This window comes from Ambystoma mexicanum, chromosome 5p (genome assembly GCF_040938575.1).
Source record: "Ambystoma mexicanum isolate Mex_15411 chromosome 5p, UKY_AmexF1_1, whole genome shotgun sequence".
Classification (NCBI taxonomy): Eukaryota; Metazoa; Chordata; class Amphibia; order Caudata; family Ambystomatidae; genus Ambystoma; species Ambystoma mexicanum.
Genome location: NC_090930.1, coordinates 1,111,555,424 through 1,111,573,847, shown reverse-complemented (window position 1 = coordinate 1,111,573,847; position 18,424 = coordinate 1,111,555,424). Strand labels below are relative to the sequence as shown.

The 18,424-nt window shown below is 46.1% G+C and overlaps 1 protein-coding gene across 2 annotated transcripts in view; it reads left to right on the top strand.

Annotated features, from left to right (window-relative positions):
- Positions 1-18,424, top strand: part of KDM1B (lysine demethylase 1B) — a 1,796,634-nt gene that overhangs the window by 505,917 nt on the left and 1,272,293 nt on the right. The window lies entirely within an intron of this gene.

The window sequence follows — 18,424 nt, the reverse complement described above, 5'->3', positions numbered from 1 at the left end:
GAGGTGGCCAGCTCCTCCACTTTCGATCACGGTGACTTCAGGGTGCCGCCATCTTGGACTCAAGCTTCTTCCCTAGCGCTACTTCGGAGTGAAGATTTGTGGCTTCAGGGCTCATATTTTCCCCCAGATCTAGGGCAGCTGTTCCAAGGGGGTTCCGCCTCCTGCTGAGTCGTCTGTGTCTATTCAAGCTTGTGGCATGGGCATATAGTGGCTAAAACCTGGCGTCCCACAGAGCTCTTAACGAGGCGACCGCATTGCCAGCACCTCAAGCCACGTCCCCCATTGTAATGCTTTTTAATAACTGTCAGCAGTTGGTGCATTACAATTGAATTTAAAGGTAACACTGGATCCACATAGAACTGTATATATTACGTTCAGTTGCCTGTTTAGATTTCTAGAACAAAGTGAGTCTTATTTATCTGTTTATACCTACCTGGCTTTTTATCATTTATGGTAGTAATAAAAGGACTGTGCTATACCCTAACATAGGGCCTCATCACGAGTTGGGCTGTATTCCCGGCTGTAATATAGCCGACTGTAATAGCCCTAACACCGACCCGTCCGGTGTTATTACCACCGGATCACAAGTTGGGCCTTAACGGTGAATCCCCATTCCTGATTGGGTCCATTGGATCCAATGGGGTATTTTCGGCGCTAATTATGCAGGCTAATACAGCCGGCTGTAATACAGCCGAAAACAGGGATTTTCACCTCCAGAAAAAAGCTGGAGGTATAACAGTCGATTTAGCGCCCAACTCGTGATAAGGCCAGCCCTTAAATGTGACTGTAATACCGTTACAACCGCACTTAACGGCTACAGCCAAACTCGTGATGAGGCCCATAGTGTGTGAACATGGGGATTCACAGTACATAAGAACCAGCCTGCATTACCTACTTTGAGTCTCAGCCTTGGTTGCTTGTCAATAGCTGCCATTGGAGAACCTTGACTGGGGTGCTCTGTGCCTCTACCCAACTATATATGTATTTATTTTTTATATTTATAAAGCGTCTAAACCCTCGGGCATCAGGGCGCTGTTACAAACCGGTTACTTGAGAGTGCTCCAACAGGGTGGGGACGGACACAAGGGGAGGGACTGTGTGTTGGATATATAGTGGGCAGAAGTACTTATACCCCCTCCAGTCTTTACACAGATATGCACAGAGTATGCCTCTGGTGCCTTGGGGAGGTGCATAACGTCGATGACCAGCAAGGCCTTATAGGAGAGGAAGGCTTAGATCACCTTAGGTCAGTCAGCATCTAGATCGCCCATATCCACTCCTCCGAAGAGATCATCCATAGACAGAAGGATAAGTCCCCTCAGAAATCAAAAAAGTGCTCCAAACACTAAGCGCTCAAGGTCCACGAGCAGAGGTGTTGCTAGGGAGAGCTGATGGGGGCTATAGCCCTTGGTCTTTTGTTTGTAGCCCCAGATAGCTCAGGGGCTACAACCAAAAGGCTAGCTAGCCCCAAGGTAAGAGTACCCTGAGATCTTTTCCAGACCTAGCAACACCCCTGTCCAGCAGCGACTTACCGCACTCTTCATCTTTATCGCCGCAGTGTAAATCCAATAACAGGCACCATCGCTCGTCATCCTCGGATTCCTCACTTAACAGAAAGAAGGTACGTTTCCCCTCAAAGGTCTGCTTCTAAAGGTTGTATACGAATTGTTCGTTTTACAACTGTTCGAATGACAATTGACTTTTTCACAATTGACCGAATTGTGAAGGTCAATTGTACCATATATGTGGGGGGAAACCCCCCACAACCCCCACCCAACGCCAAACCCCCCAAAACCCATATATATATATATATATATATATATATATATATATATATATATATATATATATATATATATATATATAGTCAATTGTGACCCTTTAAATTCGGTCAATTGTTCATTCCAACAATTGTAAACGAACAATTTGGGTAATACCCTTCTAAAGGAGATTGGGTAGAATTAATTGACAGAGGTGTTCTCGATGGTGGCCCCTTCCGGTCCCTCGAAAGAGCCGAAAAAGGCTACTCACCCGATCGTGCCTCGTAAGGCCGAGAACGAGTCGTTGAAAGCTACGTCTTGCGCGCCTAAGAGCCCGGATCGAAAGCCGGAGAAGGTTGCTTGAGTGGTGATTGACACTGTCCTCGTCATGAGAAACATCGAAGCCACTGGCTTCATCTTCTTCCCCTTGAAAGGACTCGACGTCAAGACCTTCGACGTCAAAGCCATCAACGTCGTCCTCTGACCCATCGACAGGTTTTAAGCCCGTGTTGAAAAAAGACTTTAACTCTATGGAAACCATTTTCGAGGAAGATGATGATGCAGATGTTGATCCACCCTTTGGTGTTCATCCCTTTGATGCACCCAATGTCCCGGAGGAACTCATTTCTGAGGACTCCAGCCTGCAGATTTAACTGCATCCTTGGGAGATGCCAGTTGGCTCGACACTTCACCAGAATTGGACTTTGCCACTACAGACCCGGCTGGCCACTATAGTGGGCCATATAGGCCTGTGATGAATAAGGTAATTGAGTACTTGGGGTGGGGTTGTTCTGCCATGGATATAGAACAGGGTGATCTTACTGGACAATGGGCCCCCTAAGGACCCTATTCTGCCTTTTTATTCTGCTTTGAACAATAACATCCTTGGCAATAGGCAAAGACAAGATACCACTACTGCTGTTAGCAAGGAGCTGGTCAGAAAGTACACAACTTTGTCCATTGACCCTGAATTCCTCTGTAGGCACCCTACCCCTGAAAGTTTGTCAGTACAAGCAGCTACCTCTAAAGCAACTGCCTACCCTACAATCCCTCCTGACAGGGATGATAAGAAATGTGTTGGGGAAGAGGGTGATTTCACCTAGTAGCATGGCTCTGAAACCCATTAACGTTTCTTGCGCTTTGCCTAAATGCACCTACACCTCGTGGGATGTTGTCTGCCATGCAGCTGAACATGTTCCGAAGTGGAAATGAGAGAGGGTTTTATTAATATCTTTCAAGATGGCAAGGAAACAGCATGCCAGTTCCTTGAGTCAGGGTTGGATGCTTCGGATTCACTGGGATGTTCCATGGCTGCTAGCTCAGTCACAAGGAGGTCTGCATGTCCAGATTGTTGGACATGCCTTTTGATGGGTCACACCTTTCTGGGGTTAAGGCTGATGAGAGCCTTGAAAGGTTGCAGGCTTCCAAGGCAGCTGCAAAATCCTTGGTGCAGCTATTCGCCAGCCTCAGCAGCAGCAATCGTCCCCTCACATTTGGAGAGGATGTTCCTTTGATTTCTATTCCTCATTTGGAGCGAGAGGCAGAGGACACACTGCCCGGAGAGTCCATGAAGATTCCTACATGGAGCACCTGGTTGTGGAGGAAGAGCTGCCCAAACAGCTAATGCCTAATTACCCTCTTCCACAGCCACTACTCCAAAACCGATTTGAGAACTTGACTCACAAAACTCCAATGGGGGGGATGCAGGGTAACTCAGCATCTCGAAGAATGGCAAAATATTATTTCAGATGCTTGGGCGCTGCAGACAGTAGCTCAAGGGTACTGTCTACGATGCCTGAAAAGACCTACAAATTGTCCCTCGAGCAAACAATCTCTTGGGGAACCAGACCACTCCGTCTGCAGGAGATTCTCTTCCTGCTGGGGAAAGGTGCTGTGGAAAGGGTACTGGTAGCGGAGCAATACCAAGGTTGGTACTCCACTAATTTCTGGTTCCCAAGACGGAAGGAGGACTGGAACCAATCTTAGACCTGAGGCCCTTGAACAAGGATGGACAGATTGAAGATGGTCACTCTTTCGCAGATCCTCCAAGCCCTGCAACTCCAGGATTGGATAGTGTCCCTCAGTCTTCAGGATGCTTACTTTCATGTGCCTATACATTCCAAGCACAGTCAGTATCTGAGGTTCGCCATTGGCAGTTCTCACTATCAGTTTTGAGTACTGCCTTTTGGCTGACCTCGGCCTGAGGGTTTTCCTAAAATTAATGGTGTTGGTGGCAGCAAATCTTAGGAGGGGAGTAATCCGCATCTTTCCCTACCTGGACGATTGGCGGATCAGAGTCTCACAACTCCTTCCTGACCACGGAAGCCAAATGCAGTTGACCCCACCGACCTTGGTTGACACATGCTCCTGATTCAGAATAACAGGTTACCTCGAGGCAGCCAATTGGGGGAAGAGGGTTAAGGAGAGGTTGTGGATAGGGAAGGGGGTCTTTAGGGTAACCGGAATGAGGGTAAGGATCTTGCGTGGTGGATGGGTATTGGGGTAGTAAGGAAAGGTACAGACGACATGTATTGAAAACACACTTGAATTCTCCTGCTGCAGTTGACCTTCCAATACCAGCGTTCACTCCCTTAATCAGCCTGTGCACACTCCTTCTTGATTAGGACTATGCTCACATGTAGAAGCAAACATACATTGAGTCATGACATAACTAGCAAGCAACTAAACAAGCAACATAGCACCAGGAAGCCCTGGAAAATCTTCTACATACGCAGTACGTGAGCACACATAAGGTAGACACGAGCGTACTCTCTTAGCACTGGAGTGCTTGCTGAACACAATAAAACATGGCAGAGCATAATATTAAGCAAAGAAGTACTGTTGCAGCCCACAACGAACATTGCATTGTTCATAGCCCCTGTCCTAAACACGTCCGCTACTTGGAGCATTCTTTTGACTTGCTGAGCAACAAAGAAAGGAACATTTCGTATGCCAAATGAAACGTTCCTGTTTAACTCAAGAATTTGCCAGAGTCTCTATTCCAGCATAGTCCTCCCCACACACACACACCATGACACAACATGTGGAGCTCTTGACTGAGGCCTGGGGGGGGCTGACTGCCTCCTCCCCTGCCTCCTCCCCAGGCTCTGAAGATCAAGCCTTGAACAGGATGAACCCACGGACTGAGCGGTGCAACCTTGCGCACCACAAGGGAATTCTCCTGGTGCCTCGTCCTCCGGTCCCCCATTCGTGCACACTCACCGTCCTCCTGCCATCAATATGGTGCTGCCCGCACTCCTCTGGCCCGTGCCAGATGCCAAAATCACCCACAAGCAGCACTGGCCGGGGAGGGACTTTATAGGCAGTTTGCGTGTGCGCATGCGCGTGCACCCATGGTCCCCATTGCCTCATGGGAACTGTAGACTCCTGTTCCCCGCGGACCACACATGACGCATCTGTGCCCCCGCAGCCACAGAGCTAGCCACCACTCCTCTTTTCATCAAACAGAGACTGTTATCTCGAATAGGCTCTGGAACATCTCAGCTACACCTGCCACGCTCTTCACAAACGGGACTTCTCCCTCAACTTCAAGAAGTCCCAGGTGATACCTTCCTAAAAGCTACAATTCATTAGAGCCATCCTACATCCTGCATCCACATATTGCAGATGGTATAACATTTTCAAAATGCCCAACACCTTCCGGCTTTTGATAGTCTGAGGTTGCTCGGTCTCATGGCATCCTGCATTTTCCTGGTGCCAGAAGCTCACCTAAGGAGGAGGTCCCGCAAGTGGGCCCTCAGATGCCAATGGTCGCAATTCTCAGGCAGGATGACCGATCTTCAGGTCCTGAGCAAGGTCGCACAGGATCTCCTGTGGTGGGCCTACAAGGAGAATGTCATGATAGGGGAACCTTTTTGGCAACCCTGGCTGGAGATGACACCAGTCATGGATTCTTCCCTCATGAGTGGGAGTTTTCTCAGGAAGTCCTTCTAGAGATCTTCATCCTTTGGGGAACACCTCAAGTGGATCTGTTCATGTCCAGTACCAACAGGAAATGCAACCTGTTCTGCTGCAGGGAATTTCCTCAGAGAGGAGCTCTGAGGGACGTGTTCGGGGTGGACTGGGATTTTCCACGCCTATACATGTTCCCACCAGTCCCTGTCATTCTTCATGGCATCAGGAGGTTGAGGAACCTCAGGAAGTCCATGATCCTGATTGCTCTGGGTTATGCCAGGAGAACATGGCACCCAGAACTTCTGGACATGTCCATCTGCCCTCCATTCCATCTTCCCAGCGAGTGGACATACTCTTGCAAGAGGGAGGCAGTCTTCACCCAGAAATTAAAACTCTGAACCTTCACACTTGGTTTCTGAGAGGTTAAGGTGCAAAGATTGGGACCTTATGGAAGACGTTATGGAGGTGTTGCTTTTGGCCAGAAGACGAGCAACAGAAAGCACTATGCTGCTGCCGTTGAAATATGTTTTGCAGCTAGTGTATAGCTAAAGATATTGATCCTTTTGCTTGTGATACTCCTACAGTGATTTATTTTCTGCTACACCTGGCCCATCAAGGGCTGCAGGTGTCCACTGCCAAGGATTATCTGGTGGCGTTATCTATCTTCAAATGCATCTTCAAATGCACACCAGAGCAAGGCTCTTAATTTAAGATGGCTATCAGTCTATATATATGAAACGCTTAGGTATGTTTATCAGTGTTGTCTAAATGGCAAAGTGCACCCACTTCAACAACCGCTACCATTTCAACATGCGGATGCAATTTATCAGTGTAAAGTTGCCCTCTGTTGTCTAAATGGCAAAGTGCCCCCACTTCAACAACAGCTACCATTTCAACAAACAGAATGAGCACGGTTCTACATGGTCAGCTTCAAATTCCACTATTGCAAACATTTGAAAGTTACTTCTTTCCAACCCCGCTTCTCTTTGCAAAGGGCATGGTGGTTCCAGTTTCAATGAACTGGTAATTACTGGCTCAACGTTTCAGTCTCTAAAAAGCAAAACGCTGTAGGATAAATGCCTCCTCACGAGCGAAAACAAAGTAAGTTCTCTAATTATGCTACTTCGCGATCTTATGCCATCAGAGGGACTCTGCAATTAAACAAGTTTGACAATTACACATCTACAAAGGCACATCATAGAGGCCTGTGTTATCGATGGAACTTAGATACTGTGCTTCTACCGTGCATACCTCTCATTCCATCTGATAAGTTTAGCCTTTTCACTGACCATTAATAAGTCACAGCTACCTACGCCCCCTTCCTTGAAGCAATCAGTGGTGATTCCGATATTTAATAAGGGGGACAGAATTGACCCTATCAATTACCGACCGATATTGACCTTTAAGATATGCTCGAACGGCGTATATTACACCAGGAACAGCTAGTTGTTATACAGTTTCTTAAAGGACTGACTAATATCTTCCCACCAGTCCCTTTTATAGTTGCAGTTTGGGATCTAAATTTGGTGGTAACATTTCTAATTGGTGCTCCATTTGAGTCTCTCCATTTCTGTCCACTCGGATTGCTGAATTTAAAGGCTATTTTTCTGGTAGCTAAAACCTCTGCTTGCAGAGTGAGTGAGCTACAGGAAATATCGTGTAAACCTCCTTTCACCAGAGAAAGGTTTGTTTTGAGGGTTCGTCCCTCATTCCTTCCCATGGTGGTGTCCAAATTCAATCCGACACATAAAATTACCATGCCAGCATTTCTCTCCACCAACTTATCTTTCCAAGAAATAAGAGAGGCTGCATAGGCTGGATCCAAAAGGGGCTTTAAGCTTTTACATTACGAGGCTGGCAAAGGTTAGACAAGACAACCAACTCTTTGTTGGTTGTACCAGACACAGATTGGGTCAAGCTTTGGCTAAGCAGACCATGTCACGATGGATCATTGTGTATTTCAGAATGTTACTCTTTGGCCGGAAAGGATGTCCCTGAAAATGTAAGGGCACATATTACCAGAGGTGTGACAACCACTTCAGCTCTGCAAAAAGGTGTACCCGTGTATGACATTTGTAATGCTGCAACCTGGTTTCCGATACACACCTTCTAAAAACACTACTGCCTAGTTTCTTTGCCGGGTCAGGATGCAAGGTTTGGAAAGCTGTTTTTTTTTTAAAACATCTTTTGATTGCCATTTCTTTGAACATGGTACGATACAATACATTACGACACTTGGGGGGGCTAGAATTTCTGCCTCCTTTGGTTGTCAGCGCCTATTACCATATGAGTTTGTGTGCTCGTAGTACAGCTTCCCTCCGTTATCTCTCTGTCAGCCGTCCATCGGCCACAATCCCATGCCCCTTGCTCAGCGTCCGTAACTGATCCATTAACCCCAATTTAACATCCCGTTCCCCCTCAATCTCCCAAACTGTGTGTTGCTCCGTGGTCTGTGACCCCGATGGGCCTTATCGTTGTGCTCAGGTGTATTGGGCCTCAGGTCAAATTATCCTAGATAATCTTGTGGTTGTGTGCCCTGATTGTGTGCATATTTATAAGTGGGTTCCCCTTCTATCCCTGCTCCATTTAGATGAACATGTCTGCTCGGAATTTTGCCACCCTGGAGGGGTTGTATGTCTGTCTTCTAGCAAGCGCCGCTAGCTCCAATCTGCAAGTTTTTGATAGTAGTTCTGTGCGTTCAGTAAGTGAGGGGGGGAGTCTTTGCTTTCCAGCGGGTGATCAGTAATTTCCTAGCTGTGAATAGTATTATCCCTATAAGCTTGCGGGTTAGAGAGTCCTTGTGCCAGTCATCCGCCTCTGCTCCCAACAGCATCACCTCGGGAGTGAATGTGACACTGGCCCCATTGATGCCCCCTATCTGTCCGTGGATCCCCCACCAGTATTGAGAGAGTTTGGGCCAGTCCCACAGTATGTGGCCCATTGTGCCTAATGATCTGCATTCTCTCCAGCAATTGTTTGATCTGGCGATTCCCATCTAGTATAGTATTGTTGGGGTGTAGTAGAGTCATTGAACGATTTTGTATTGGATCTCTCTGTCTTTGAGATTGGTGGATATTTGAGGAATGGAAGCAAAGTATTCCAGAATGTCCAATGCCCCAATTTGTGTGCCTAAATCCTCGGACCAGGTGTGCGCCAATGTGTGGTTTTGCACTAGGTTGTTTGGTATCACCATTTGGTAGAAGGTGTGTAGATGTGGAAATGTGCCTAGGTGATGTTCCAATTCCGACTCACAGGGGGCTCGTGGTTGTGGGATTGGTGTGGTGTGTTGACAAATAGTGTTGCAGATTGTGTGATAAGTGAGCCATTCGCTTGTGCTCAGTCCCAGCCTCGAGCGTGCGTCTTGAAACGTCTGCAGACGTCCCTCCTCACAAATGTCCATTAGTCGTACGCTGGCCCATTCTAGGCTTTGTTTGCGGTGTATTTTTTGTGTTTGCCTGTACGCTAGGATTGCCCTGATGCTGGACCATGATGGGGCATACTTGGTTTGGACTCCTTGTGACGCTTTGAGTTTGTGCCATTGAGTTAAGGTGGGCCCTATTAATGGGTGTTTCTTTATTAGTAGGGGGAGCTTGCTTGGGGGTGGGGTGGCCATGATTTCTATCGGATTGAGAGGTTTCATCAATTCGATCTCCATTGCCCTCCAGCTGGATTTGTCTGAAGCGTCTAACCACTGCTTTGTCCAGCAGACCTCAGGGAGAGGACCGCAAGGCCACCATTTGGTTTAGCGGCCTGGAGGACGGTAGGCAAATTCTCGCCTTCTACCCTTTCAAAATAAACTTCGCAATTGCTCTGTCTAGTTCCTTAAAGGAGTCGGGGGCCAGACTGATTGGGATCATCATCGCGATGTTTGTGAGCTTGTGAACAAGTTAATTTTTTGGCGTTTATCTGTCCGGTGAGGGAGAGGGTTAGCGTGTCCTATCTTTTTAGGTCTAGGCATATGCACGCTATTTTTCTGGGGTAATTTAGGTCCCTGATGCTGTCCAGTGTGGTGCTGATATTGATGCCTAGGTACTTGATGTGGTGCATTTGTAGGGAGAAAGGGCTATTCCTTCTGGGTCCCAGGGGATATCTGGTCGGAGTGGCATGACCTCAGATTTGTTCCAATTGATTGTCTAGCCCGCCATTGGGCCTATTTCAAGGAGGAGCTTTCTGATGTACGTCAGAGAGGAGCGTCCTTTGCTGACATAGAGTAGCATGTCATCTGCGTAGAGGGACACGCAGTGTTCCTCTCCACCCTGTGCAATGCCCGTCCACCCGGTGTCTGCTCACTATTGGCTCAATGGATAACGTGCATAACAGTGGCGAGAGCGGGCATCCTTGGCGTGTGCCTGATTGCAGCTCGAAAGCCGGGGAGGTAATGCCGTTGGTGACAACTGCCGTGGTGGGGCCTGTGTAAAGTAGTCTAATCAGTTTGACCAAGTGAGGGGGGGAAGCCATATCTTGGTAGTACTTTAAAGATGAATTCCCACTGCACTTTATCAAAGGCTTTTTCAGCGTCTACTGCCAGGATTATATCTTCTGGGTCTCTGTCTCCCGTTACTAAGTGTAGCAGTCGTCTAATATTTTTGCTTGAGTGTCTGTTGCAAATGTGATTGAGGGACCGCTTTTCATAGTTTCCAGAGTCGCCCTCCAAGTACTCCCCATGAACAGATATGATAGCTGGGAGATGGGCGGTTCGGTTGATATCAGCCCTGTATAAAGAAGTCTGTCCGGGGTGCGGGGTGGGAAGTACAGCTTGCAGAGGTTAGCAGGAAATAGGAGAGCGATCACTTGATACAAATAACAGATCACCAATGGAGGTATATCAGCAGGCAAACAAAGGCAATATTACTGAATTACATATGGCAGCTGATGCCTTCGAAGTTTCTGCATCAGACATACTTAACTCTGCGTAAGCTTCATAGGATGTGCCTTGATGGACCAGATGCATGCGTGAGGTATTGTGTGCCAGAGGCTGGGTTTATGCATCTGAGTGTGTGCGGGTGGTGTCCTTTTAGAGCTAAGTGTTGAAACTGCTACTGTAATGAGTGAGTTGAAGGTAACAGCGTTACCGCTGGTGGGGTTGCTTGCCTGAAAAAGGGAAATTCCAGATGGTCTGAGGAAATATTGAGGCGTAATAATGGATTTAGCAAAGAGACGTGTGGCCCAATCTTGGATGAAAGGTGCTGCCCCAAAAGCTACTGTATGGAAGAAAAAGATAGCGAAATGCAGGGACAATGAAAGTGAATATGCAAGAATGTTATCAATGTCCTGCAGGCCAAAGCATATCTGGGCACCATGCAAAGCATACCTTATTAGTGGAGAAGGAAAGGGAGAGTGAATCAGAATAAGAAAAGGTGGATCAAAGGAATGGCTTCCCTACACATTTGGCATACGGTCTCAGCCCGGAAGCCCTTTGGGATGTTAAAGATGAGGAAGGTGGACTCCCGCCAGACCTCCTTAAATTGTCCACCATTTTGTATTACGATGACTGATGTAATGAATTCCCCCACGGTTTTCTATTGTTTGTTTTGAAAATCAATAAATAAACTGATTTAAAAAAAATGTAGGTAGAACTCTGGTTAAGCACAACAAACCACCCATGAGCATCTAGGTGCTTGACAGCCTCAAATCGGAGGGCGGACCCAAGTTAGCTTACTGAGGAAACGCAAGGTCTACGTCTAAACTCAAGATGAATAACAATCTGGTGTAAATCGGGTGGTAGAGAATTCCAGAGTTTAGCAGCATGGATGGCGAAAGAGCACCACTTTGCATGCCACCACAAGTAGTTAAGTAGAAGCTGATCTTTAGGTGCACCTAGGTTTGTACTGCACAAATGGATTGCCTAAATAAAAGGGCCTTCAAGTGATGGGATTTGTGTACCAGACGTTAAGGCCTTCAACTGAATGTTTTTACTCTGGCAACCAGTGGAACATCCGCTGGCGTATTGTGCCCACACCACCACATGGTGGCTGGGGCTAGCACCACCACCACCTAACCCGTCCACTCTGATTTGACCACTGGGGAGTTGCTAGACCTTTGCTCAGCTTGGAGGGTAGAGCCACCCAGGAAAGGGCCCCTCCCAGGGCATACCCTTGAGTTGACACAGTCCTGCAGTGGGTGTAAGCTAATTGCTTGAAACAATGGCAGTGGCCAGCCAAGCAACCCAACCCCAGGTAAAACAAGTGCACCAAATTGATTCTGTGGAGTACAGGAAGGAACATGGACCGAGGCCGTCCGCTGAGGTTCTCTTGACGGCCAGTCGCCCTGCACCGAAAAGGTAGGCCTTTCGGAAGAGCATCAAAGACTTTATTTAGGCTTTCAGGGCGCCCCCAGCAGACTGGCTCTGCTGAGGCATCGTGGGCAACGGCCCTTTTTCTAGTTTGGAGTTTGGGGGCGGAAGAGGGGGTGCAGTGGGTTTGCCAGGGAGCCCGGATGGGGCAGCGAGAACCCTTTCACACTGTCTAAAGTAATCCGGGCAAAGGTGACTAAGCTTTCTTGTAAACTGTGTACCCTGGGTAACAGATGGGGAGGACTGGTCAAAAGTGTCCAGCCTCATTATAGACCCAACTGGAGAAATATTTTAAATTCGCTCCCATCAAGACTTCCAGAGCAGCTGGTCATCTCGTCCTTGCATTCATTCCTATTTCATCTACCAGACGGCCTGTCGCGAGAGCACCCATCTCGTAGTGCTATGCGTTTGAATGGGCCTTGGCAAAGGACTGGCTGATACCCAGGGCCTGCTGGGACCTCTGGTGGGTATGGGGAAGCAGCCCACATTGGACGCAGTTGCCCAAGAGCAGGGACAGCACCGCCGGTTGTCCTGGAGCTCTGGCCAGGTGCATTAGATCTTTTTCCTTCAGTGGGAGGTACGGGGACCCCGCTGGTGCGCACTAGGACCGCCGCTGGGCAGGGGGATGGTCGATCCACTTGGAAGGCAGGCCCTCAAGGGCAGGTGCAGCCCCCCCGGCCATCCTGGAGCTGTGGCCGTGTGCGTTGGAACTCTTCTCTGCAGGAAGGGACTTGACCCCCATCAGGGCGCCCCTTGACCTCCGCTGGGCAGTGGGGCAGCCAACTCACTTGGCAGGCAAATGTCCAAGGGCGGGTGCAACTCCCCTGGCTGTCCTGGAACTGGCTGGGGTGCGATAGAGCTTTTTCCTTCAGGAAGGGACGTGTACCCCGGGACCGCCGCTCGGCAGGAGGACTGTTGACCCAGGTGGGAGGCAGGCACCCAAGGGCGTGTGTAGCACCCCAAGCCGTCCTCGATGTGATAGAGTTTTGGCCTCTGGAAAGGGCCGGGGCTATGCCCTCGACACCTTAGACATAACTCCCAACTTTCCCAGTTCCATGTGGGTTTCTCCGAGCCAGTGCTGCACTGCATCCTGGGACTTGTAGGCCCAATCTTACAGTGGGAAACAAAACTACAAGTTCCAGCATCCAATTAGAAGCAAAATCCATGACCACCTTCAAGACCCACATGGAACTCGCTAAGTTGCTAGCTATGTATTCTGGAGTGACCAGGGCAACAGAAACATTTCTGGTGGCTGCCTGGAAGAGAAGAGATTCAGTCCTCCAAATGAGTTACTGGTATTGATAATTTTGAAATATATGTACATGTTTTTGTCCAAAAGGCATGAATAGCTGAAAGTGCTAAATAAAATAATCTTGCTGGTTTGGGCAAAATAAAATCCATCCTGCTTGAATATATAATATGATTTGCGGTGTGGGGGTGAAAAGAAATGAGAATTTTAAATGGTCCAATCTCTTTAGGTATGCCTCCAGTTGCTCTATTGAATAGGTTCAGTCACTCACCCACTGCCATGTTCAACAGTGCCTTATTGCCATAGACAGCATTTGTCCTATGTTTATGTTTATTTGTTTATAAAGCGCCAGAGCAGGCAGGCATTAGGGCGCAACATGTATAACAAACAGGGATAACTCACAATCTAGATGAACAGTTACGTCTTAAAATGTTTTCTAAAGGTGATGCTGTTTTCTTCCATGCACATTTCGGCGGGAAGCTTAGATCAGCCCTGCCTGAACCATAAAAGGGCGTCCATTGCCTCTGACTCGTTTGCATCTGGGTTGAGTCAGGCGCATCGAATCCTTAGACCAGGTAACTCTAACATGTTTCTCCAAGATCAGGCGCTCTTTCAGGTATTCTAGTGCTTGTCCATGTAAGCATTTATGCACAATAGTGCTCATCTTAAAACATATTCTGGCCTCTACTGGAAGCCAGTGCAGCTCCCTCCTATGCACAGATACCAGGTCCCTTCTTGCTGTGCCTTTAATAATCCGAACTGCATCGTTTTGAAATGTCTGGAGCTTTTTGATGCAGCCCTTACCTCCTCTGGCCAGAAGTGCGCTACAGTAGTCGAGTCTGGGCATTATAACGGCTCGAACCAGTGTAGTACAGTTTGCCAGGGAAACATAAGGCCTTACCACTCTACACAGTCTTAGATGATATTGAGATTTGCTCACAATACTGCTTACGTGGGCTTCAGCTCCAAGGGATGGCTCCAAGATAACCCTAGGGTTTTTACCTTAGACACTGTTTTTATATAATGTCTGTCTATGGTGAGGCCTTCGTACTGTATAGCTAATTTAGCACGTGACTGCATAGAACCAAATATCAGGATCTCTGTTTTGGCTGAATTAAGACAATGTTTGTTGTCATCCAAATTTGGATGGATTTGTAGATTTGTTCAACACTCTCCAGGTCTTTCTCATACTCGCCACTCAGCTCCATGATGAGCTGGGTATCATCTGCATAAATCGAAAATCGCACACCTAAGGAATCCAGAAGGTCACATAGAGTGCGGCAGAAGATATTAAATAGAACCGGGGAGAGGCATGCTCCTTGCGCATGCTTGGAGCATGCATTGCCCCAGACTATTCTCGACTTCCTGTCACGATTAAAGGAATCAATCGCTCCACTGGAGCAGCCACCATCGCCCACAAGCTTAGTAAGCAATTTCTTGTGATCCACGAGATCGAAGGCTGCTGATAAGTCTAATAAAATCAGCAGCCTCAATTTGCTCCTGTCCATAATATCAAGCATTTCTGCCTGTAAGTCCAAGAGTGTGCTTTCTGTGCCATGTGAAGGCCTAAAATCTGATTGCCTGGGGTGAAGAATCTTCTAATTTTCCACATACTCCTGGGGCTGTGTGGTCGCCGATTTATCTATTATTTTTAATAGAAGGGCACATTCGTTATGGGTCTCAAGTGACTACAGATTTTATAATCTTGCCAGGTTTCTTTAGCAAAGGTGTAACAATCACCTTTTTCAACAAATCTGGCACATGGTTAGTTGCAAATGTTGCATTAGCAAAACGAACCAGAAAAGGGGTGAACATTTCCCTATGTTCCAAAACAATCCTTGAAGGGATAACTTCCCCTGCACATGTGGTAGGGTGCATTTTCTTGAGGACTTTCTTCAGTTCTTCTCTGGAAATACCTTCAATGGAGAACAAAGGGGATTTGATATGCTGTGATATCTCTGCGGCTATAAACTCAGGGACAGACAGATGTTTCTCCAAGTTGTCAGCAATACTGGTCTGTGCGGTGCTAATTTTATTTGCAAAGGCTCTCTGGACTGCTTTGCAGTCCTCATCCGTAGCGTCTACTTTTTTTACTTGAGCCTGTGACGTTTCCAAGTTCTTAAAAATTTTGAAGAGCTCGTTCGTATCATTATTTGAGTTCGTAATTTGCGTGTTAAAATAATCTCCAAGTCTTTCCAACTCTTCTTACTTTCTTGTAGTTTAACCCAATTTCGCTCTGCTTTCCTTTTTTCTTGCTTGCATATTGCCAAGGCCGGTGTATACCATGGAAATACACACAAGAAGGATAAAAACTAAGCTCATATATTAACATATTAGAAATATTGTTCAGTACTAAAGAACCGCAATATTTTCGACCAATTTCCTTAGGGGGATTTATCCCATGAACTTTATGATCTTTCCAGACGGCATATTACTATTTGGAACTCAGGTAAGACCCCTATGGGGACGACCAGAGTTAAAAAAAAATATATATATTGAATCAGAGTGCTATTATAATAATTTACAACAGTCATTAAACCCTTTGTTGACCCTTATTTTGATCTATTTTTGTTTATTTTTCACTCGCACCCTTCAAACCTCCTCCCCTTCCACCCGCCCTTGATCTCTGTGATGTAACAACCTTTGTTTGATTTGATTCTGTTTGTGTCACAAATATTTTCCAATTTTGAATTTACCAATGTACAACTTGCATGATATTTTAACTTACTGTGATCTACATTGCATTATCTGTTCATATATGTTCATATTACATTGAAAGTTGGTAATATAATTTATTGGAACTTAGCTATGAGCCCTGATTTGAAAAAGACACTAATGTGTCGAAACACATGTCATCCTAAAGGGGCATTTCCTTTTGTTAATTTATGCTAGTGACATCAACTACATAAATTCAATAATTTATTACTCATCACGAGTGTGGCACATTTTTTCTAAAGTGTGTGGCGAACATTTTTTCAATGTTTGTCTATTAGTTCTTTCTCTAACGGACTTGGACAAGCGGGCCACATTATCCAACAGTACAGTAATGGCCTTTTCATATTTTAAAACTAAGGAGTCGGGAGAGTCCCTGTCAGAGGTAGAGGCCATCAGTCTAGTAAGGCAGCATCAGCTGCTTTAATGTTGTTAAAATTTCGACTAGTGACTTTCTTAATAGCATTTTACCTTTGGGTAAGGATAGTAGGGAGCTGAAGATTAAAGTTTACAAACAAATGATCGGACCAGACACATGGTTTGGTATCCAATGTCACAGCAGGTAGATTCCTAATTGCAACCCAGTCTAGAATATTACCATGCTTATGCGTGGGCTCTTTATTGAGAACCGTAAATTGGTTGTTCTGTAATAGATGTTGTAGGTCTAAAGCATGCGAATCTGAGGCTTTCCATAGATGTCTATTAAAGTCTCGCAGGACAATAGTAGGACTGTTGGGTTTATTCATAGATGCCATAATATGTGACATCTCTTCCAGGAAAAAAACTGCGTGTCGTGAGGGGGGGTGATACAATAAAATAATATTCATACAGTTAGGTGTAGGAGTAGTTTTTATCAGCATGATTTCACAACCCTCGCATGAGAGAGATGTTTGAAAAAAACCTAGGTCTTGCTTGGCTATAATGGCAACTCCTCCACCCCTGCCTACTTCTCTGTTTTGGCCAAAGAACATGTATCCATCAGGGGTGGCTAAATCAATGTTCGGGCCGCTTGAATCAAGGAGCCATGACTCAGTGATATACATGATATCTATATGGCAATCCGTGATATAATCTTGTATATCTAAGAAAGATTTCTCTAGGGAACGTGTATTGAGTAAGTATATTTGCAGTACTCGCTGAGCTAGTTTCTCAGATGTTGTAGTGCACATGCCTTAACTACAGATAGAATTGCCCTTCCACTGCATATGGTTGCCTGCTCCTATAGTCCTCGCTTCTGGCATATTTTCTAATTGGCATATTGAAACGTGTTTTAGAGAACTGCCTTACCAAGCAAAGCAAATTAGCAACATTAGGCCGATCATCTCAGTCTGAACCGTGTGCGAACCGTGAAAGTTGCATGCGCAGCAGAATCTGCTCAAATGTAGCCTAGAATGTCTTGCGCTAGTATCAAGATTGTGCTATCCCAGCCATGAGAACATTGTGCATGACTTGTATGCTGAGAAACCTGTGCACATCATACAGAAACATTGTTTGTCAATATCGTGCAATGGATGAACCACCCAGTCTATTGAAAAGAATGTGTGTTCTTCTGTATAAAAGCTCTGTGGACCCAGGGAGAAGGGTTACTGTGCAGAGTCTCGTTCAATCGTTTGGTTTCTCTTTGTCCTGTGTTTGCTGGCTTTGCTGACTGCTATTAAAGACGTTCACTAATCCATCTGAAGAGTCTGTGGCTGATTTCTCCCTGACAGCAGGTAGGAAACAAAAGTATCTAATTCAAACATGGTTTTCTGGGCAAACAAATGAGATCTATCTGATATTTGCAGCATGCAAGATAGGTGCTGGTCCTAGAAATTAGACCAAAAATGTGGCTACATAACAAACACGAAGCAAGTCTGACTCTTGGCTTTGCCAGTGTTTGTTTTCTTGGTGCAGTTATCTTAGCATATGACCCTCTTTCAGGCAATAGCCCACTTGGTCAGTAAGGTTGCATGCACAGTAATTTAATCAATATGTATAACAAACACAGCGTGGTTTCACTGGGTTAAGGCCAAACTGTCCGAATCAATGTTGCATTTGGTTTCATTGTTTGCATTGTGGGTTTGTGTGAAGGATGGGCTCTGCATCCACAGTTAGATCTTTCCTTTTTGATGTACGTGAATGTTTGGCTTCTGCTGATTTAGGAGGAAAGAGTAATTGTGCATATTACCATCCCTTTGTTAGTGTGTTTTTGTTCGTTTTTGTGTAAATTAAGAGGGGGCATTTTTTTCAGCGTGAACTTTACAGTAAATGTATAGAGTGTCTCCCTGATGAGGAAAAGTTGAGATGAATTTGCCTAGCTGCTCAATGATCATTTTAGTCTGCTTAAGTCAACCATTAACTATTTTGGATGCCAGTGCTTGCATTGTAATTGGGCTGTTCATATTGTGTTATTTCTATAATTTACTTTTTTGCAATTGGTCTGTTTTGTTATGTGGAATATTGGCTTTTAAAATGTATGCCTTATTGCCTGCAATGTTTTGTGAAGCCGTGCGGTTG